General features: G+C 44.6%; 1 long non-coding RNA gene across 1 annotated transcript; it reads left to right on the top strand.

The window, feature by feature from the left end:
• On the top strand, positions 1 to 21,540 carry LOC141778225 (uncharacterized). Its single transcript, XR_012596009.1, has 3 exons — positions 1 to 525; positions 17,169 to 17,306; positions 20,846 to 21,540. It is a non-coding gene; the product is annotated as an uncharacterized LOC141778225 (long non-coding RNA).
• Positions 21,541 to 23,102: the final 1,562 nt, after the last annotated feature.

Here is a 23,102-nt window from a genome sequence, read left to right as displayed (position 1 = left end):
TGTCTGTTCTGGGCTACTGTAGAAACATGGCGGCCGGCTCCGTGAAGAGGACCGGCTCCGTATGTAGATATAAGCAGCTCAGTCTGAGCCAAAGAAAACACAACCATTCTCATTTTTAGATGATTAAAAGATGACTAAAGAAAACACACTTGTTTTGTTGACTGTATGTAAGTTTTTACACATTTCAAATTGACTTTCTGGGTTTCTGCTTTTAATGTGAAGAATATGGGATGTCTTTTCCAAGAAAACCCAACGGAGGTGACGTCATGTGCAGCGATAGCTAACGTTCGGTTAGAAATGGAGACCGCTAACGCCAACAAACGACCAGCCCCCACCACATCTCCAACACAAACTCCACGGAGGCACAAAGAAAACAAAGTTATATCTGATGAAACCCGTCTTGCAAAACAGGAATGTGACCGACGTCGGGGGGAAAACTAGGATCAACATGGATTCATGGAGGAACCTTCGTTTGGTTTTGGGGATCAAAACGGACCCTGAGTTTGTAAAACTCCTATTGGACAGGTAAGAAAACATTACTGCCAAGCATGTGAAATATAAAGTGATATTGTGGTTTTAGCTGTCAATCACATTCAGTCTCCTTTGTGTCACCGATGCGCGTCTACGTAGTGCGAGCACAAGCGTGAGCAACAGCACGCTGTCGCTGACTTAATGGCCACAGGTGTCCCTGTTAACAAGCAATTTCTGATTCTTACATAGAGCCTCTTTAATATTATATTCCATTAAATACTACACACGGTTCCTTCGAGCATAAAGAAATGTCCTGATGAATACATCAACAGATGCTCGCGTTTCCTATCTTTTGTATTTGTTAAGCTCATTTCCACCTCATTTGTTTCACGCTCCCTGAAACAGATCAAGCTTTTATTCACTAGCAGCTTTCCTGGAGTGCATCCCACAAGGCTCCCGTCCCTTTACAGCTGGAGAATAATAAATGCTTGCCGGTCTGTTTTCATAAATGTGGCCTCATGAAAACAACACAATTAGAGTGCATTTTTCAGTCGTCACAGACGGAGATGTGGCATGTTGTTCTTGTACTCGGGCTTGTTTACAGAGCTCGGCAAATCAGACACAAATAGCTGCTTGAGCTTCGACGAGCACTAGACTGCAGTTTAATGTGGATTGCACAACAAAATCACTATTAGACCATGAACGACGTGTGCTTTCCAGCCTGCTATGTGCACAGTTTGTCATGTTGTTGTTTGTGGGCTACACACTGCAGCAAATGCATTCAGTAACACCCTGCACAATTGCCAAAAGGCAGGCATGCATGAGGCGCATTAATTTGACAAATAAGGAAATATATATCAAAGCAGACTGAAAACATAAGTGTGATATTGAAAACTGAGGTCATAATATTTCCACATGTGACACAATGAAACCAGCAGTGGAGTAGCAAGCAGTCAAAACTAAACAGCACCATCTAGTGTTCCTGTCTACAAAATGTTAGTTTGGTAACTGTGGTTCCTTTTCTAATTAGCTCCCTGGCATTTTAAACTGTTTAGTGTGTGATCGGGGGGTTTGTTTCAAAGAAGAATACACAATAAACAGGTCAGCTAGATTGTAACATAATAAGTTGTTATCTAACAAAATGCCAAAAACTAATATCTGCCCTTCTTGCGTGATATTGACATTAAAACTATCTCATATAGTCAAAGGGTAAAATCTGTTTGCCCAGAGGACAGCGGTGTCATTTTATAAGCCACACTCTGGTATTCAAAGCTGTGATTGCATCCTTTAAAGTTAAGCATATTGTCTGCTATCTCTGTTCCTTCACCTTGACAAAAAGGACTCATTAACGTCTGCCTTTAGGCAACAACTTATTAAAAGTTAAGGCTTTGGCACGCAGTGTGCAGCGGAGCATTTTCATGCAGCAGCGTTGCCGTTGCCACCCACCGCCCGCTGCTGTGTGTCTTCATATCGCCGAATGATTATCTTCTCATAAGCACATGGTCTAATAGAGCCTACATACCCACCCAGGGGATTTAGATCTCACTGATTACAGCAGTGTGTGTGTGTGTTTGTGTGCGTGTGAAGGGCAGACAGCTCTCCTTGGGCAAATACAAGACTATTTGACAGCAACATGGACAGTGAGTTCACTTTGAGTCTATTTTCTCTTCTATATTATCTATATTGTTTTACATATGGTGCCTATTTTCACCACTTAAATGTGAGTAGAACTGAAATAACTTGAAATGTTCCATGATACATGGGCTAAGGAAAACAGAGCGTTGGCTATAAATAGCGCAAAGGGGATCCATATACTAACCCATTGATTCCCTTTAATTACCGTTTGCTCAACGAAGGCCTTTTTTATTAAATCAATATGAAAGTATCGGGTCTGGTCGGTGCTTTTCCACAGCCCATCGGTGAAGGGTTAAAAACCAACAAGGTTTCAATGTTTTATTGATTATAGTGCTCATCAGCTCTTCATCCAGCCCTAAAGTCGACTGTCTTCTCCGTCTGACTCAACGTGGTGCTTCTTTCTATCCCTCAGTTGTAAGTTTCTTCCTGTCTCTCTCTCTCTTGTTGTTCTATGATATAAATCTGAGGTTTGGTCTGAAGTAAAGTGGTTTGTCACTTTGTCGTGTCCGTTTAGATAACTTGCCTCGGCCCCGGAGAACTGATTCTACGCTTGACTAAGCATGCTGGGACGTACCGCCCGGAACAAGTCTCGCTTCCACAGCAGAGTCAAAGAGGACTAGTATAGCAGGCTTGTGATCTGTACCAAATATCATTAATGACACATTGCCGATGGGAATGGATTGTTATCCGAGCTATACAAGGTCAATATAAAGATGCTGTAACTCCCATTAGTTCAGGTTCTAGTAAAGCCATTAATCAGTTCTGGTTGATTTAGTGACACCTGTGGTTACTGGTGGTAGTACTCAGAATGTCATAATCACACAATTCTTAGAGTTCAGTTCGAAATGTCATGTTTATTCATCATCAGGGTCGGGAGGAAACTCGGTTTAAAGAGCTTTCATGTCAGAAACAGAGACAACAGAGGATAATGTGCAACAACTTGTGTGCCGTAGTTGTTATATTGACAAAAATGAGCAGGACTGGCTGTTCTGCTCTTCCACATTATGTCATTACATGAACCACTAATTACGAGCAACGTGTGCATGAGCTGGACACAGATTTCATCCAGTGCGTTCATGCATCATTTCCTGTAAATCTCTTGTGCGTTTACATGCCTGCAGAATCAACCCAAACTACTGTACAGAGAGGAAACTGATGAGCGTGGATGTAGCGGCCATGAATAGCATCAAAATATTGTTTGATATGATGAAAATCTGAAGGATTATGATTTTAATACCGGCCTTTTCTTTTGGTTTGTCAATGTTGATTCTTCACTAACAATCATTTGTAGTGAATGGGAGTCGTTTTCTGACTCGTAGGGCTGATATTGCTCTCATACCATCATTGTTTTTCAATTTCAATACCATCTTAAAGTGACCGTATGTACGTTTTTACACGTATAAACTTTATAGACCTCCCGCGACTTTCTGGGTTTCCTCTCTCAGCCTGTAGACGGATTTTAATGTGCAGAACCTGGGCCCGTAGCTAACGTTCGGTTAGAAATAGAGTTCGCTAAACGACCAGCCCCCACCACAACTCAGACTCCGACACAAACTCCTTGCTGACTGTCGTTGACCCACAGCCACAGGTGTCACTGTTAACAAGCGATTTCTGATTCTTATATAGAGTCCCTTTAAAGTGTTAAAGGTACAGTGTGTAGGATATGGCGGCATCTAGTGGCGTGGTTGCAGATTGCAACCGACTGAGTTCCCTACGGCTCACTCCTCGCAAGACTGCGGTAACATGAACTATCGAGGGCAAAACTGTGGTAACGCTGTTCTCCTCACTCAGAGGCCATCTTTACCACGATAACACTACTTTAGGAGCAACAGCCGCTGGCGGTACCACGGTTTATCACTCTGCAGCTCACGTTACCGCAGTTTCACAAGCAAGAACTACGGTGGCCTTCAGGTAACGTGAAAACGCGAGAGTCTCTCTCTAGAGCCAGAGTTTGGTTTGTCTGTTCTGGGCTGCTGTAGAAACATGGAGGAGCAACATGGAGGACACCGTGAAGAGGATCCGCTCCCTATGGAGATATGAAGGACTCATTCTAAGCTAACAAATGAAATGAATACATAGTTATGAATATTATAATCCATTTCTGCTAATAGACCCCCCGAAATGTTGCACACTGTTCCTTTAAATGACCTGGATGATCTGTATGAACTTGATTAAACATGTATATCTCATTTGTAAATTAAACATCAGTTCCAGTCAGACACTCAAGGTGTCGATGGACTACTATGCTGTCCTTAATCTGTAGGAGGAGAGACATCTCTTCAAGAAGAAGTGAATTCTGATGTGATATCGCAGCTGAATCCTGCGGGAGATTGTTGAGAAACAGATGGAGACGAGACATTCAATGTAATGTTCAGCGTGGTGCTTTCAGACCGGCATGTGTATCCACTAGGTGTCAGGCCAACGTTATGCAGATTTCAGAGCAGTGGAAAGCTGACTTTGTCCCCCTGTGACTTCCAAGAAGCTATCAAGGCTAAACTCACCGTCAGCCTGTAAAACACACCGGATGCATAAACTGGTGAGATATTAGTTTAGATATTTTTAGACTTCTAAAAATACCAAGAAAGAAAATGAAAGCTATTAATCCGCCCGTCTATTTTTATGTTTCACTGCTGCTGCAGACATGGTGTGGAGTTTAAAACGGCCATTTACTTAGACACAGGTAGCCAAAACAATGAAACGGTGAGAGTCATGTGAAAACCTCTTGAGTCAATCTGCCGTGGGGGGGGGGGTTACTCCCAAATGCAAAGAGATCCATGCCAGGCAACACTGAGAGCAGTAATCTGGCTTTGATGGAGAGACGTCCACGTGTGAATCAACAAAGAGCGAGAGAGGGGGGAGAAAGAGGAAGGTTTGAGGAGTAGCCTGCAGAGACAAAGAGAGAGAGAGAGAGTTGTAGTGGTGGGAAGGTAAATGTGTGTGTGTGTGTGTGTGTGTGTGTGTGTGTGTGTGTGTGTGTGTGTGTGTGCGTGTGCGTGTGCGTGTGTGTGTGTGTGTGTGCGTGTGTGTGTGTGTGTGTGTGTGTTTCTGTACATTCACACACGCCCCGGCAGGGATGAGGTCTTAAAGGGCTTACAGTTAGCTGCTTAAAATTCTTCTGATGTAACCAACACACGCAGGACATGTTATTTGGAGAGAAGGAAAAAAAAGTGCTTTGTAGCAACAAAAAATGTGGAGGTGGAGTCGGAGGGTGGGGGTGTGCTTTGTGTTTACTCATTGTGCCCTCCACTGTAGCTCGCCCAACGTTCCTCCCATGTTGGCGGTCATTCAGTCGACGCCGCTGTGCAACACGGGAGGAGAGATACAGCCTCCTTTATGTCTGCTAATAGAGTCAGCTAGTTTGTGGGGGGTTAGTGTGTGGATGAGGAGGATGGGGGGGGATATGTGTGTGCTATATGTTGCTACATGTGTGGGAGGGAGGGGTGAGTGTGTGTGTGTGTGTGTGTGTGTGTGTGTGTGTGTGTGTGTGTGTGCGTGTGTGTGTGTGTGTGTGCGTGCGTGTGTGTGCGCGTGTGTGTGTGTGTGTGTGTGTGTGTGTGTGTGTGTGTGTGTGTGTGTGTGTGTGTGTGCGTGCGTGTGTGTGCGCGTGTGTGTGTGTGTGTGTGCAGCAGGTATTGATATTCCACAAGCAGCAGAAGCTGAAGCCGATGTCTTTAAAGTGTCAGCCCTCAGCAGCCAGCCAGGTGTACCCGAGGTTCAGAGGAGAGGAGAGGGGGAGTAAAGGGAACAACGGAGAGAGAGAGAAATATAGAGGAAAAGAGAGAGGCCATGAAAGACGGCATAAATACAAAAGGCAGAGGAGATGAATGGACAGACACACAGAGAGCGAGAGGGAAGGGCTACAGAGAGGGAGAATATATATGGAGAGGGGATGAAGAGAGTTTTGCGGGGGGGTTTCTGGAGGTGAAATGACTCAGATGTCTTTGAAGGGCCTCTGTGACTGTCTTGGCCCGCTGTATTGTGGCCCGTCAGGCAGACAGACAGAGAAACAGATGGACACAGAGGGAGTGGTGGATGCAGGGAAAATGTCAGGCTTCAAAACAGAGCAAATGAGTGGTTTTAGGGTTCAGACGGGGTCAGCGATGACACACAGGAATCATCATTCACAAAGACATGAAACAGCATCTGCCATTAAAACAGACCACCAAGCAAACACGCTGCAACATTCCCGTCAGGGTTTGGTTGTGACTCTATACTGATATCACACTTTATGGTATCTTGTATCGTCGTTGGTGCTGGCCTTGAGCTCCAGACAGCAGGTAAACAGAGTATTTTCAGGAGGACACTATTTGAAAGGTAAATAAAGGGAGTTTGTGGAGCAGAAATAACTCCTCTCTATAAAGGTAACACGTTTCTGATGGAGCAGAAGTAACCTGTTCTCTTCCTTATCACTGAGGTGACCAGAGGCCTGGACTACGAAGCAGGATCAGGGGTTAGCGAGGTAACTTCAGAGTTAACCCTTCAGGGTTTTCCGTCCTACGAAGGTGGATCACTTCTTACCGGGGTAGATTGCCATGGTAACTGATGCTGAACACCTTACCTGCTCCAGAACAGGTTATGTTCCAGATAAGAGATCAACTCGTAGAAAAGCACCTCCTACTGATCAATCAGAGCTCAGTGCGGTGATTGTATGATAATATTACACACATATGAAGAAGTTTAAGTCATAATCAGACTAAAACAACACAGTTTAAACTGACAGATGCAGGAAGAACATCTGGATTTATGCTGGGGGTGTTTACCGCTTTGAATTATGTTTTTATATTTATTCTTTTTACTTGGTCTTGAGTCCGTTTCACACCGATGGAGACGAGGACGCAGCTGAAAGAAGGCTGAAATAGTCACACACGCCTCTTTCTAATCATAGGTTAAAAAGAAAAGTAATCCATTCATCCATTACACTCCTAAAACTATTTATATCTAGACTGTATGTAACAAGCGGAAGGTTGGAGCAGAACCGGGCTCTGGGTAAGATATCATGCAAACCGTTGTATGAGGATATGTTGTTTTGGTTTTACAGCCTCCAACTTAACTGCCCTGATTTATTCGGCTCTCATTAGAGTCGTTTCCAGTTTCACCAGTCGGTTGTTTTCAGTAACTCTAGAAACTATGTGTGCACTATTTGTCTAACACCAAATAGCTGACGGACAAAGTTGGCAACACGCATGTGAACGTAGTGGAACATTTAGCAGCTAAAGAGCCAGATGTTTTCCACAGGAGTTGGTGGAGACCAAAAACAGAGCTAAAACGAAGGTAAATATTTGCCAAGTGACCAGAGATACAACTCTAAATAAATGATAATGTTTCTCTGTGTCTGTAAATAAGACACTGTTTGCTAATAAATTTGCTGTTTCAACTGTACAAGGTGATAAGAACAGTTAAGCTTTACTTATCTAGGACAGGGTGTACATTCACATCTGGAAGCTTCCCAGTGGAACCGCAGTCTGATCTGTTGGTCTCTGAGTGAAGGGAAACTTTATAATAATGCAGAACTTCATTTTTGTTCCAAGAAAACCTCTTAGTGCCAAGTTCTCTCAGCTCAGGCCGACCATTTCTGATCTTACCGAGCTTCTCTGATTACGCTGAACTCCTCCTCATCCCCCTTATATCATCAATCATTTCCTTCAGGTTCTTCTTGGCGGCACCACGTTCACCCTCCTCTTCTTCTACGCCTCCCCATCCTGGAAACCTGTTACACTGCTCCTCTCCTCCCTCATTCCTCTCGCCCTCCTCCCACACATTTCTAAACAGCGTCCACGTTAATGGAATGTACTTTAGTAGCCGATAATGCAGCTTTGGGGCGGTGATGACTGCTCTGACCTTGTCTAAGATGTTAAACCAGACCCATTCGGTGCCTGATATGGATTCACTTAAAAGGACCATCAGGAGCTAATCATCTAAACACTGATATAAGACTATTTGGAACAAACATTCCAGTGAATGAAGCAAGCCTTCCTTCTTGTGAAAGTAGCCCTAAATCTGTTTTGGACACGTGTCTCTGTCTCTCCTGGACTGGCTGCGGGTTGTTAAAGCGAATGTACTGGCTCGATTTCAGCTTCCAAACAGTATTCTTTAGATTTGATAACAGCAGAAACAATGTTTATCAGGATACACAATATTTCAAAGAAAGAACACTGTTGCATTTTATTTTTATGTTCGGCGCCAGCGTCCTCGGCCCAGGGGGCCGTTCTCAAGTTTGTTTGAGCATCTGAACTGTTTGCAGTCTCATCCCATCTGCTCTCTGGTCTAGACTGTTTCCTCCTGACCTCTACGTGTGTAATATTGGGTTACTGCGGGACACAGCACACATAATTGATATTAATTTAACTATTTTGTCTAGAATATCTGATTGTTTGCACACTTGTGTTGAGTTAACCGTAACCTTGACCCCCCCCCTGTGGGAAAGAGGCCTCCTGCTGACAAAGACACGGTTACATAACCAACATGTTTGCATCGCCATTCAGTTTCCTTTTAGCCACTTAAAGTGAACTAAACCAGATGCATTTCAAACAGAAGGACCATTGTGTGGACGTGTTGTTCAGCATCACCGATAAGAGGTTTATCATCGGTTGATACTCTTATACAAAACTTTTATACAATGTCACAATTCTCTGCTTGTTCCTGAGGGCAAATACTGGAAACACATTTATTCTAAAGAACAGCCTGTACACGACGTAACGTCAAATAACAACCCTGTCTCATAGAAATAAACTCACAATGTTCTGTATTACCGTATAATACATTTATGTTTATACAGTGTTTTCAAAAACAAGGGTTCAGAAAGGAAAAAAAGATGGCAGATTGGTATAAAGATAAAACACAAACACAACCTTCCAGCCCATGATTTCATTACAGAAACATAAAGATTTGGACAAACTATGTACATCACCATCTAACAGAACATTTCTGTTTATGTTAACAATTAAAGGGACTATTAAAAAGAAAATAATATCATATATATAAACTCACTGGCCAATTTATTAGGTACACCTTGCTAGTACCGGGTGGTCTTCATCTGCTTCAAGGTTGGACGTGTTGTGCGTTCAGAGATGGTATTCTGCATACCTTGGTTGTAACGAGAGGTTATTTGAGTTACTGTTGCCTTTCTATCATCTCCAACCACTCTGCCCATTCTCCTCTGACCTCTGACATCAACAAGGCATTTCCGTCCACACAACTGCCGCTCACTGGATATGTTCTCTTGTTGGGACCATTCTCTGTAAAGAGATGGTTGTGCGTGAAAATCCCAGTACATCAGCAGTTTAATACTCAGACCAGCCCGTCTGGCACCAACAACCATGCCACGTTCAAAGTCACTTAAATCCCCTTTCTCTGATTCTCGGTTTGAACTTCAGCAAGTCGTCTTCACCACGTCTAGATGACGTAATGCATTGAGTTGCTGCCATGTGATTGGCTGATTAGCTATTTGTGTTAACAAGCAATGGAACAGGTGTGCATAATAAAGTGGCCGGTGAGTGTATATGGACATTGTGGGGATGCTGAAGCTCCTAAGGACACTTGACCCTGTTATGTTATATACATATGTCCATGTCAAAACATGTGACTGTGCTGTACGACTGTACCTGTTGAAAGGAAATCAAACCCGAGAGACAATAAGCTGGACACCGTGTGCTAAGGCTCTCCAGTCTTTATATATAAGTGTAGTTGGTGGGAGATGTGTACACAGATGTGAGCTGACTGACTGTAGACACAGTAAAAGGTAGGATGGTTTTACATGTTTAGCATTCTTCTCTGGGACTGTGCCTTGCAGTTCATTGTAAGTAATTAAAATAAAAAAAATAAAAAATGGTTCCAAAACTCAGTCAGTCGCAGCGTAATGAGGCTAAAACTCCACTGATGTGAGCAACGGCATTTTTTTGTTAGAAGTCTGGCAGCAGAGTTGTGAACAAGCTGGAGGTGATTTATTGAAGACTGACACACTGAATGTTAATGAAAAGAGCATTAATCTCATCGGGCTGTCACAAAGAGCATGAATGAATGTCATGACCTGACAGAATGGATCTCATTCTCACGACTGGGTCAGTGTTGTAATGTGAATGAGTAAAATAAAGAGTAAACTAGCGTCAGGATCACACCAGCCGCGACGTCAAATCAGACCAGAGCTGTAAAGTTCCCCTCTTCCTAAACCCCCGTCATTCCAGCGGCCTTGCTTGGTCCACACACATCTCCGAACTCGACCTTCATTTTGGCTACATCTCGTAAGGTTGTGACGCTATCACGCTGACAAAATCTGTCCACAGACAGACAGAAATATAAACACCTGGCAAAGTCCTCTAAACCTCCTCCGTGGTAGTTCCTGATACAGTAGGAGTCTCCAGGAACACATGCTGCCATGATGATACAGAGACACAGACTCACAAGGTGAAAACAATACCAACGTTACTGGTAATAAAGCTTTACTAACTAAACACAAAATAGAATCCTACATTTCTGCACGCAGGCATCAGATAGGCTACAGGAAACCCAGGTACATTTATAAACCAGAGTCGGGCCTAAAAACTAAACTCTCGTTTGAGTCAACATTCATCATTGATAGTCCTTGATGTCATGAAACAAGCCAGTAAGTCTGCTGAGATCATTTAAATTAAACGAAAGGTGCTACAGGGTATCAGTATAAAAATATAGGATATAAATATAAGAGTAATATGTAAAAACAACATACAGGAATTGGACCAAACATAAACTGAAAACAGATGAGGAATCGTTACTGATCAACACATAAAGCTTCCTGTAAGAGGAGAAAGAAAATAGTAAATAGTAACCCCTGACCCTGAACCACTGCTCGAGTCTATAAGTTCATATTTTATATCAACAACATTGAATGCAGGATTTTAATTTAACAGCACCTGAATGAAGTCTTTGCATACGTTGTCTTATTGTAGGTAAATTGCTTTGAAACCACTTTCTCTAAGACTTTTTTAAGAGAACGATAGATGGGTCTGTGATTGTTGTGAAGCTGTTGGTCAAAGGTTTTGGTTTCTTTAAAAATGGATGGAACACGTGCATGCTTAAAATATCAAGATGCAGAACCAGAGGACAGAGAGCTCAATAATCACATGCAGGCTCGGGCCGTCGCTTAATGAGGTGACGAAACATCCACAGAGCTGGAGGAGATTTCCATGTGGTTAATGTTGGTTTACCATGTCAATGAGGTGTGGGAGACAGGAGGGGGTATGTCAATGTTAGAGTCAACAGGAGGACTCATCATAAGATGGATAGAGTTCATCTTTTCTACAAGGAATAAGGCGAACGTCTTCACATTTCTTTGAGGAGGCAGATGGAGCAGGAATCTGTGCAAATACATTACATACTTTGAAACCAGTCGTGCAAATCGTGAGACATCCAGGGAGCTCAACAAACCTGGCAACGGATTCTCCCATCAGCAGAACGTTTGTACCTTCTTTCATAAACGGAGACAGTTAGCAAGACAGTTAGCATTAGCAAAACATGGTCAGCAAATCTCAAGGCGTCAATATGATTATAAAACAAACAGTCAAGGTGCGTCTAAAAGCCCGTCTCACCTGTCCAACGTTACAGGTGGAGCCACCTACTGAAATGTTGTAACTTCCCAAACAGTCGAACTGAACGGATGAGCCAGGTGTGAGGAGGTGAGAGAGAATGTAGGATTTGAAATCCTCTTTAGTGTTCTTCTGTCACTTTTGTGAGCACAAATGAGTCCAACACCACGAACGGCTTCATTGGAGAGACTGTCCGAAAGTGCGCGCCCTCATCCCCACTTGAACGCCTATCATGTCTCAACCGTCTCTATGACAGCAGGAGTTCTACCTCGCCATCGAGTGTGGTCATTCACAGCACGTATAAACGCTTTGGCCTTCAGATGTGATTGAACACTTAGTACGAAATAGTTTGCCCCTACAGATAGATAGCTGGAAGCAGAGAGGTGCGCCATGTGCTAACTCCCATATGGCTGATCATGTGGTGTTTGACACCACATGAGGATGCTTGCAGGACAAAGAACCAGGAGCCCAATTTAGAGTCAGGTAGCAGCATCATTTTCTGGCCAAGTCAGAAGTCCAGTGCCGAGCCAGGTTAGCAAAGTCCTGCAGTAAAGCATACAGGTGCACACAATGTGAGTACGTAGGGCCTACCGATAGCCCTCAGCAATGTGGGCTCATGAATGTTCTAGAGACAGCTTATACATACTAAAGATAGTAAGGTACACAGTGAGTACTTGTGGGGTCCCCGTCCTGCGTCCTGCGTGGGCGACCTCTAGCGGCTCAGGTGTTTCAACATGAGAGGTCATTTAGGCAGAGAGGAGAGAGGAAAGAGGAGAGAGGAGAGAGGAGAGAGGAGAGAGGAGAGAGGAGAGACGCCTCCCCCTCGTTGCCACAAATTATGACCATTGTCCTTCTTTCAGGTTAATAGAAAAAACAGAGCAACACTGGTCCACTCCAACATCTCCACAGTTATATATGAACAATGTGAGCATTATTAAAAACCATCAGTCAGACTGGAACTCACACTCTCACCGGCCTGAAGCTGCATGTGTCTCCGTGGAGCTCCTGATGTTGAATGAAGACGTGCCGCCACACTCACAGAAAATGGCTATAAGCTTTAATATGCAGCAGCAGTAGAAACTTTTCTTCCCCCTGAAGGCTTTAGAGTCGAGAGTGCCGTATCATCCCGTTGTTCGATGGCCGGGTCTACATGGAAACAGACTCCAACAGAGATAGATGAGGAGAGGTTACGGCAGGCAGACCAGTGTGCTTTCACAGTTCATGTCTATATTCCCACATCTTCTGCTGGCTTCATACCATCATGTGTTAACTGTTAACTGTACAGGTTTTAATCATGTGTGTGATTTCACTTAATGGCAACCCCCTTTAGTCCGAGAGCAACTCAGGAGAACGTTGCCCAATCAGAGCCATGAACCTCGTCATAATAGGAGCCCAATTTTTGTTTTAATTTCATCAATGCTTTGTGTTTTTTCCGTTCTTATAATTTGATCTGGGAGGAGCCTCAGAGCATCTCTGTGATGTGATGCAGCTGAATATGAAAACAAGAAACATAAATAAAGCTTTTGGGTCCCCTGTAATAACAAATAATATTAATTAAAAAATCATTCATTAAACATTACAAGTTATCACTTATATGAACAGATGCAAGCTTTTTATCACAAATCTATGACCAAATAAAAACGTAAATACTAAAAAAACGTAAATCCAGTTATAATGAACTGAAATGACATTTGGTTTTGACGGTCGTCCATTACTGCGTGTTAGCTGAGCCTGCTGAAGTCACTGCCGTGTAAATCTGAATCATACTACAGAGAGGAGAGGGGGGATAGCCTGTTGGGATAAAGTCACACCACCCAGACTGTAGCCCAAATTATCACAATCCACCCAAAACTAGTTTTATCCGCCCAACTCAAAAAGAAGCTCAACTGGGCGGAAAACAGTCTAATCTGACAACAATGCACACGGAAGGAGCTAACCAATGAACTCTTGATACAACATGGTGTTTAGCAGTAAACAGTGTTACGGTATCCAGCGGTGAGGTTGCAGTTTGACGTGTGACGAGCGGGCAGGATTGCGAAAACGTGAATGTCCCTCTCTAGAGCCAGTTGTTGTAAGAGTAGCGTGCTCAGAGTGTGGGAAGTGAGTGGTGAAGCAAGAGAGAGAGAGAGAGAGAGAGCGGCGCGACGGAAGCAAGTAATGTTCTCGACTCCGGCCCAAACAGGAAAAGTTAACAGTGTTTGGTTTGTCCGTTCTGGGCTACTGTAGAAACATGGCGGCGCAACATGGCGTCCGGCTCCGTGAAGAGGACCCGCTCCGTATGTAGATATAAATGTCTCATTCTAAGCTAACGATTCTTATTATCAGGTGATTATACACTAAAGAAAACATACTTATTAATATTATATTCCATTTCTGCTAATATATCTCCCTAATTGTTACAAATTGGTCCTTTAAATCTAGTTATAATGAGCTGAAATGACGATTGGTTCATCAGTGTGAACTCACTGCCGTGTCAGTCTCAATCATCCCGCTCAGAGGAGAGGAGGGATAACAGAATATAGTGTATTTCTTGTTGAGGGAAACCACCCAGACTGAAGCCCAAATGATCACAATCCACCCAGAAAACTCATTTGAACCGCCCAGTTAAACCAAAAGAAGCTCGCCTGGGTGTGAAAGAGTCTAATCTAACAACAGTGATTAGGGGAGGAACTAACCAGTGAACTGTGTTTAGCAATAAGGGTTTAAAACTGACTAAAGCTACGTATACGATCAGCAAGAAAACATCCTCACTGAAAGCCCATTTAAACCACTGGTTCCCAATTTCAGCCCACATCAGTGCTCCACAGAGCTTTTCTCTCCAACCAGCCAGTTAATTGCATTGTCTCGGTGTCCCAGGCTGAAAGCAGTCCTTCATTAGTCGGCCAAAATGAAAAACCAGCAGGACCAGCAGTCAGGACCGGCAATACAAACACTAACTCTCTCTCTCTCTCTCTCTCTCTCTCTCCCAAACTGTAATCCTGCGATCAGTTGTCCAGGCAACAGCGCTGGCTACCGTTCCGCCACGTGCACAGTGCTGCCGGGTCAGGATGAAAGTACCCGGAGGGGGCGATGCAAATCACCCATTGCACCCCACTGGAGATCTCTATAGAAATCCTGGGCGTAAGCCTGCCCCGAGGTTTCTCTCCCAGCGATGGTGCAACACCTCTGTGCGTTATTACCGCTCTGCTGTGAAACATCTCTGCCTTTCACATGAATAAATGCACGCAGCTGAACTAAAACACATCTTAGTGCTGTGTTTACAAGCAGAGTGTCAATCTCATCTGCTGCTTTGTCACATGAATATTTTATCAGTACAGTACATTATTTTATTATTAAGGCTCAATCCACAAATCAAACAGCTTAAAGACACATTAGAACCGTTTTAAAAGTCAACATATTCATATTCTATTTAGACTTGCACAATGTTTCAATGCATCAGCAGCTGATATGATGTACAGAGAGCACAGCGGGAGGAGGACGCCGTTGGAATGTGGAAGGTTGAGTTAACACATACGTGTACATGCGCACGTACATAATACTGTGACTCCACAACCTGTAACTACACACACGTATTGTCTGCTTTCTCACACGGCATCAGTAACACTCGTCAGGCTCGCTGTTGTTGAGGAATTAGCTCATAACCTTGTGCTCCGCAGCTCTCCGGCTCCTCCGTAATCTCTCCTGCAAACTTGGTGTGAACTCTGGTGCACATAATACCTTCATTCAGGAGTCAACGGCATGTGGAACAACAGCACAAAGCACAAAACCTCAGCTTCGGAGATGGTTCTGTGGCAAAATAATCGAAATAAAGAAATGCTCAGTGTTTGGAAGGTATTCTTTCCATCTATGATTTCCTAATACTGTGGCGGGGGAGCAGGCTCTGCATGGAAAGAAAGAATAGACCAGGGGTCAGCAACCTTTGTTTGCAGTGTGATGAAGGTAACACAGTTTATAGTCTAAGTATATAGTATATAAGTCTAAGGCAGTGAGGGCCAAAGAGACAATGTACTACGGAGTATTAGGGCCACAATGAGGGAAAAAACATCTGAGATTTACACAATAAAGTCATAATTTAACAAGAAAAAAAGTCGTAATATTACGAGAATACAGTCATAACTTTACGAGAAAAAAGTCGTAATATTACGAGAATAAAGTCACAACTTTACGAGAAAAAAAAGCAAATAACACGTAAAATTACTACTTTATAATATTATGACTTTATTCTCAGAATATTACCTCTTTTATCTCGTAATCTCAGATTTTTTTTTCCCTCAGTGTGGCCCTAATACTCCGTTGTACCGTCGTACCATCGTACCATAGACCTACAACAATGATAAATAAAAATGAAAATGTAAACAAAAACAGTTATTCTTTTCCATTTTTAAACTCCACAGGGAGCCACTGGAGAGGAGCAAAGAAGAGCTAAAATCAAACTTTATAAAGATGCCCATTTTTAATAACTGGGAGTATAAATGCAAAGAGGTGTTGTTGTAATAACTCACGTCTGAATCAGCATAAAAGGGTAAAGTCAGTCTGGTCACTTTGGCCGAGGCACCAACTTTCTACTGTGAAAGACATTTGATGGGAAATGAAAGTGTTCTTTTCTTACAGGGTTTCTACTTTCCTCCCCTCAAACTGTCTGTCCGTCCGTCCGTCTGTCTGTCTGTCTGTGTGTCTTTCTGTCTGTGTGAAGCGTTGTGTTTCTCTATCTGAATACTCTCTCTGTGTGATCATGAGGACCGCTGCTTTTGGTTGTCAAACAGAAACAGATGCACGGTGCCAGATAGAAACTACAAACTCTTGTCAACAAACACGTTCCATGTTTCGTGCACTCGGAGGTGGGGGGGGGTGGTTAGAGTATATTTCCCTCCAACGAAGTGGCACCAAAGAAAACAAAAAGATCTGTCATAGAGTGACGGCTGAAATTACATTTTTTTTGTGGTTTAAATAAAAGCGGAGACGTAATTTGGCAATTTACTTTTCAATGAGCCGGTTTCACAGACGAACGCCGTGAGTGGTTTTATCTGTTCATGCACAGGAGTACATCGAGCCGCTCGCGCATCACTTGTACAAGCAGAGAGAGAGTGAACATTTGGGGGGGTTTAATGGCGTGTATGTACAGCCTTTAGGGCCTCCTCTCTATACTTGTCTTTTAAATAGCTTAAACATTACACTGGATGGATTGTAAATGAACTTGATGAGCTCAGACTTTCTATGGTCTTCTCAGCAGAATGGGATCTGACACCTGTATGTACCAGAGTTCACACACTTTGCAAACTCCACTAGAGCTGATTTCATTTGTGTCACTTTGTGAAAACTTGTTTTTCCTCCCCACTGCTCAGTCACCGCGTACCAGACCTGTAAATACTCATCCTGACCTCGAGTAGCCCGACAGCCCTCGGAGATAATCCCTCACTGAAGACACTGTGTAGAAACATCCTTGGGGAGAGAGCGACTGTTGGAAAATTCTCACTGACTTCTTTTTCTTATTTATCTTTGTGACAGCGGGTCCAGAGAAGGGGATGACAGCGAGAGAGAGAGCGGCGTGGTGCGTTGGCCCTGCATGCTAGAGAGACAGGCTGTGATCATGAGAGACAACGGCGAAGGAAAAGGACGGCGGGGCCGGTGACAAGAGCTGCGATGGTAATGCATGTCACATCGATGAGGCCACGCAAAGAGAAGTTGGGAATGGGGTCAGCTCCACATCCCGTCTCCCAGTATCTCCGCTCGGGGCTCTAACTCCAATTCTCCCTGCTATCATTTGTTTGGTCTTTCTTTGTATCCGTGTTTTCTTTTTCCTCTAATCTGCCTCCGTTTCACTGCGACTATCCTTCCCTCCACTCCTCTACTCGGTCTACAATGGACACTATTCATCTGTCAGCCCCGTCTTTGTCTCTCTAAACTCCTTACAATTCACTACTATGTTCTGGACTCCAAACTTTCTCTAGTAAATGAAGGGAATGAAGCCAGGATTAAACAAGGCCCCTTTAAAGCTGCGGTAGGCAACTTTGGAGAAACCAGCAAAAGTAAACTAGATTTTGAGAGTATCCAACCCACGGATGTATAAAGAGAGCTGGATACAGCGTTGGAGGCGGTCCAGCCCTCGACCCAGCCTCGGTCTGGGTCTCATTCACATGAACGGAGGAAGGGAAATAACTCTGGATTCAGCTATTAGTGCGTTTTACAACTTTTAGGACCTGATGATTTAAATAAGGACTATTAGAGTGTTCATACTGGGGAGTTGATTCACCTCAAAACAACAATGATCCTCTGAGTTACAGACGTCTCTTTCCCAATGGAAGTCTATGGGAAAAAGTATTTTTGGGCCCTCTTCCTGGGAAAACAATCTCTTACTACTGCAGTAAAATGAAAGGTTCTGTGACTCAGAAACACCACCGCTGTCGTCCACAGGGACCGCCAAAATCTCACACATAATTAAAGTTCTTTAAATGTGTTTTAGAAGTCTGGACTACAGGATCTCTACTTGCACCACAGTGTTTCCTGTATTACGTTATTTCTGCTTTTACTAAAACTTCTTTCACACCACTGGTGATAATCTACACCTGTGTTGTTTCTCTGCATGTACACCCCCTCTCATTCCCACAGAGGGCCAGGCGGGTGGCATTAGTCTGGGTGGGCGACACCAAGGTGTCCAAACTCTCTGTGCAGCCCACTGCTCCACTGAGCTGCACCGAGGAGCTTATAGGAAGAAAGAAAACAGTGCTAATCATTCCCCACACCCTCACCCACAGCCCTTCCCTTTCCTCTCGGCTCCTTCCCGCCTCCTTCCTCTCATTAAAATAAGTCCAAGAGAGCTAGCCTGCATACTGATGCTTTGTTAAGCACTCTTAATTGAACTTGAGGATTCCTAATGTGCCATCATTCAAATGCTTAGACTGCGTGCTCTCGGCCGCTTAGTCCGAATTGCCCTCTGTGCTGCATTTATCTCCACCTCCTCCTCCTCCTCCATTCAGCTTTCGGTGGAAGGGAGGCAGGGCTCTGTGGCAGGTTTAATGTGTGGGCATGGAGGGAAAGGACATTGACTCTTTATACAACAGAGGGAACAAAAGCGTTCACTTGGTGCCAGCTGGGAGTTTCATCATCAGCAAGGATAGATAGAGAGAGAGAGAGAGAAGTGAGAAAGGAAGCAGTGGGAAAGAGCAAGAGAGTGAAGAAAGTTATTGGGCTAGATGGGGCAAGGTGACATCAATAGCATCCCAAGCAGGGGCACAAATTAGCCGGGGCGAGAAGCGGCGCAGCATGGGAGCTGACAGCTGGGGCCCCGCGCCGCCATGCCACCGGGGGATTAGTGGGGTTTCAGGATCTGACACAGAGGGGATGAGCGTCATGGGCAGAATAAAGAGCAACGCGGGGATTAGAGAGCTTCCCGACACTCCACCAACACTCATGAAGGGCTTAAAGGGCTATAGATATCATTAATGAATGGACAGAGAGAGAGAGAAGGTTGGGGGGGGGGTCTTTTTGCTTTTATTCAGCCTGACCCCCCTATGTTGCCGCTCTGATTTTTAATGATCATACGTTCCTCAGGCATACATTAAAAGTCAACGAGCGGCGGGCCAAAGAGGCCAACTGGCCGTGTGTTGATCATCCAACAGAACACACCAGACAGAGATGGCCGCCGCCGACTGCTGCTGTGCGTTCGGTTCATGCCACCCTCTGAAGATTAGACCTGAATTATTCAGCTGGAAGTCGTGGTGAAAATGCCAAACATATATTTGAATATCCGTATGCTTTCTGTGCGAGTACACTGGAACAACAAGATAGTATTCACTGTGGGGATACGTGTCACATTGTGCATTCAGACGCAGGGTATGGGGGTGATCCGAGGGGCCACGAGGCTGTGTCTTGTTTTATAAAAAGGAAATTTTCCTCTCACAAGCAGACCGTGCCTTCGGACAGGCCCCACCAGCCCGTCTACACAACGGCTGCAGGGATTTGACACCGAGATAACCTTTGTTCCAGTAACTCACAACACACACAAAGATGAGACAAACTCGTGGTGTTAATACGATTTTTGGAAAATGCCACGCAGAAGTGAAAGTTTGCAGAATATCTTCTCAATCTGTGAACTTAAAAATACCCGGCCTTTTTCCATGATAAATGGGATATCCTGGACAGGAAGGAAGGCACGGGGAGATAAGTCTGCCTGTTGTTTAGGAACATGGAGTTATCATCTTCTCCCTCGTCGCCGGAGCTCTGTGTGCAGCACTAATGGAGTCTTTATCATGAAAGAGTTAACTACTTATCGCTGGTTCGCTGCTAAAGATCAAGAGCACAACTGGATTTGCTGAAGGGGCAGAACGCTCTTTGATGAACTTCAAAGTTTTAATGAAAGCAAACTTGCGTCCGTGATAAGGCCTCGGCCTGCTCCTATAGCGGTGTGTCGGTCTGTGGGTACAGGACCCGGACCCGCCGGATGGTGTGTTCACACAGAACCATCTGAGACGCCGTCATTGGAAACTGTTTGGAAAAGGGCGGGCACTTTCAAAAAATTACATGGCAGGTGATTGGATGAACCATCTGTCAATCAAACTCTTGCCGAAACCAGTCTGAGAAGAGCGAAAACTTTCAGTGCCGTCCTTCGCTCTTCTTTCAATGAAGAAATACTTTCTAGGTCTGATAGAACGAATGCTATTGCAGCGTCTACGCTGACCTCATCAGGAGCCGCCGTCTGTGTGAGGCAACTGTTCGTTGCCTCACACAGACGGCGGCGACGAACAGTTGCCTCACACACACCTCAGTCACGGCCAAACCTGCCAGTAGCTCCTCACAGGATGCTGATTGGTCTATCACAAATGCATTACTTGAAGCCGGACAACATAAGAGGAAGACTTAAACTAACGGCGGCATGTGGAATCAGTAAATTCAGCAGTGTTAGTGAGTGCATGGGTGGAAAAGTGTGTGAGTGCAACCCAAAGCCAAACGGGTGTCTCAGGAAGGAGAGGGAACCAGCTACTGAGCTCCAACAGGGGTTTTAAAGGAGCTCCGGCACACAGGGAACCAGGTGTCGGCAGCATTGCTGATGAGCTCAGGTGTTGTCACTTCACTGACGACCTTCTGCCACGCCCACCTCCAACATAGCACTCACACAGGCCAGGTAACAGGCAGACAGGACCGACGGGTCGTCACGAGGTCTTATATGCTTCTTTTCTTCTTCCCAGCTAGGACTTCTCGCTCAGTGTGCCCAGACGACTCAACAGCCAAGATGCTTTGGAAATGAATCCTTTGGTTCTCTGTAGTCACGGCCTCCCGCTGTGTGCAAACGCATAAACCGCCCGAGTCCTGCTGTGCCAGAGAAGCCACACCTCGTCCTTGTGTACTGTATCCCACCATTGTCCTTAGAGATCCCCTGAGAGGGCTGTGTGTGTGTGTGTGTGTGTGTGTGTGTGTGTGTGTGTGTGTGTGTGTGCGTGTGTGCGTGTGTGCGTGTGTGCGTGCGTGCGTGCGTGCGTGTGTGCGTGTGTGCGTGTGCGTGTGCGTGTGCGTGCGTGCGTGTGTGCGTGCGTGTGTGCGTGTGTGCGTGTGTGTGTGTGTGTGTGTGTGTGTGTGCGTGTGTGTGTGTGTGTGTGTAACCCGTTGTAATACGCCTGAGGAACAGAGAATAAACAGCTGTATGTGATGCTGTTTTCATTTACTGTACTTCTTGTATCCTGATTGATGTTACACAGAAGAGCCTTGTTGTAATTACTGTGCTCCTGTTCTCTCTCGCTGTGTCTGCACCGCGTAGGAGAGAAAAAGAGACTCAGCTTGAACTTAATTTACATGAAGAAACTCTCATAAACAATACCAATAAAATACTTCTCTGTAATTGTAATGATGATATTGTCGGTGATTTTTCTAGAAGGTTTTGATTCCAAAGCCGCATTAACAAGGTGTAGGAATGAACACAGCTTAAATTGCTTCTTTGTTGTCAACACACACTTTGTTAAAAATCTAATCTGGAGTTTTGTTGACGATAAATCTCAAAGTCAGTCCTTAAAGTGAAGCGTTGGTGTTGCTTCACAGCAAACACCCGGGCCCGGGACGGCAGCGGTGAAGTCATTACCTCCTCCCATCTTCACATTGAGATTTTAATCATCGGCTACAGTATTTCTGATTGATGTGTGTGTGAATTGTGTATACTCACGTACATCCGTACACACACAAGTGGGGTGGGGGGGGGGTGTTGTAATACATCTCCGTAATTAGTCTCATAATTATAAGGCAATAAACTGCAGCACACATGGGAGACTGATCCGTCTCTGGGATGCTGCAATTACCCGGCTAAGATGTGTTACTGTGACAAATCTGCAGAAGCAAAGTGGAGCTCTGCACTGAAAACAACACGCAGAACACCGGCTCAGTTCAGGTCTGTGTTTACAGATGTGTGTGGGATGTATAAGTGTGTCGAAAGAAAGGGTTAGCATGGTTCATTTGGCCTGTTTCTCATGAGTGGACGTGGTCTCAGAAACCAAATCATTCCCACCTAAAACACCAGCGTTGATTTGATTTTAAATTCCAGTCCTGTTGCCTCTTCTTTCTGTCTCGGCCGTCTAGACTGCAATCCCACTAAGGTGTTGAAATGCTGATGCACAACAGCTCGTCTTGGAGTTCTCGTCAGTCTGGTCGATGTGGTGATATCACACGGCCACTGAGTGAGTCTAAATTGACTTTGCCTCCATTAGCTCCAACAGTGCCTCATTATCAGCAGCCAGCATCGAGCCTGCAGGGCCAGACCTCTTGCTACTCCGCCACCCACGAGTTCCTCATCATGCACAAACACACACATGCACCGAACTCACAGGTAAATGCACGAGCACACACACACACACAGGGATGTTCACTCACGCTCACACCCTCTAATACTTCCATTTCCATGTCTTTGATTAAGCCAGCAGGATGTTCAGTTTGCTACGGAGCACACCTGCGTTCATGGCGGACACCCTGATGGCTGATGGGATGCTCATCAGCTGGAGATGGAACAGGAAATCAGAGCCGGGCTGGGGAGGTTTTGTCATGACAACATGACGCTGGAGATTATTTTTAATATGAATGAACACGAGCGTCACAACGTCCCCTCTGCTCTGTTTGCACAGCGGTGAAACATGAACAAGTTCATGCACAGTACATGAACATGTGCACGGAGCAAAGGTTAAGTTTGCTTAAAGTACACACACACACACACACACTCAACTACACACGGAAAATGTCACTTGGTGTAACCTTTTCTAAACAATGCTCAGACCTTTTTTACATTCAGCTTCAGCGATCACAGTCGGAACACGGACGTCATGCCTGCAGGTCGTCCTCCTGCCAAATAATGGATCAGTGGTTCAACGCCTGAATCTACTTCTCTGTTTTCTTTAGTTCATATTTAAAGGAGCAGATAATAGTACAGTACAGGTTAGGATGAAGGCTTAAAATGATATATAAGTCAAA

Source organism: Sebastes fasciatus, chromosome 12, assembly GCF_043250625.1.
Source record: "Sebastes fasciatus isolate fSebFas1 chromosome 12, fSebFas1.pri, whole genome shotgun sequence".
NCBI lineage: Eukaryota > Metazoa > Chordata > Actinopteri > Perciformes > Sebastidae > Sebastes > Sebastes fasciatus.
This window is presented reverse-complemented; position numbering and strand designations above follow the sequence as displayed.